Consider the following 895-nt stretch of genomic DNA (forward strand, 5'->3'; position numbering starts at 1 on the left):
CACCGACCAGGGAGCCGCTGCCAGCGAGCATGCAAGGCTCCGGGGCAGCTCGCGCTTCCTCAGAGGGCACACCGTGGGCTCCGGGAAGCGAGAGGAGAGGTCTAGACCGGGCGTGCTGGCAGGCGGGACTGCGAGGACCGTGTCAGGGCTGCCGGCTGCGAGGACGCCACGCCACTGCTCCCCGGGATGCACCGAGCAGGCCCGGGGCCCTTGTCCAGGTCCCGTGCCAAACTGTCTGGCATGGTGACGGCGGTGCTGAGCTCGCCTGGCACAGCTGCCCAGGCTCGGCCTCAGTCCCGCCTCCCCGATCCCACTGGGCCATACCGCCACCTCTCGGGGAAGCGTGGCAGCCTCGTGACCCCTCCTGGTGCCCCTGAGGCTGGGGTCACCACTGGTTTCAGTGTCACAGATTAATACTTTTTTTAACTTTTGAAAAATTGTGTGGAGGTCAGCCCTGTCGCCTAGTGGTTGAGGGAGCTGGATCCCACGTAGCTGACTGTGGTTCAAATTCCAGCCCTGGTGGCTTCAAAACCCTGCCAGGGATGTGCGTGTGCACCCGAATCCTCACAGGGCGGGGGAATGGAGAAGGGTCGCAGCGTGGCTGGCCCGGGGCCGCATCCTCGCTCCCCTCTCTGTCTCTCGCAAGCATGTACACCCTCTGCTTCTTTACAAACGCACAAGCACTTGGAGCTTGTACTGGGCGTGCGTGGCAAGGCTGGCACCCCCACCCTGCGGCCCCCGCTGCCCCCCCTGCCCGGGGCCTCCCTGCCTGTCTATCCCCTCCCCAGCACTGCCAACGTTGACTGACGGAGAAGCCCTCTCCTTCTGCGTTTGCAGTTCTCCTGAGCCCCGGGCCGATGGGGCAGTGTGGGCACACAGGGCCAGCCAGAGGCTT

The 895-nt window shown here is 65.4% G+C and overlaps 1 protein-coding gene across 1 annotated transcript in view; it reads left to right on the plus strand.

Annotated features, from left to right (window-relative positions):
• Positions 1–895, plus strand: part of CCDC57 (coiled-coil domain containing 57) — a 96,259-nt gene that overhangs the window by 44,738 nt on the left and 50,626 nt on the right. The window lies entirely within an intron of this gene.

This window comes from Tupaia chinensis, unplaced genomic scaffold (genome assembly GCF_000334495.1).
Source record: "Tupaia chinensis unplaced genomic scaffold, TupChi_1.0 Scaffold000159_1, whole genome shotgun sequence".
In the NCBI taxonomy this organism is placed as follows: domain Eukaryota; kingdom Metazoa; phylum Chordata; class Mammalia; order Scandentia; family Tupaiidae; genus Tupaia; species Tupaia belangeri.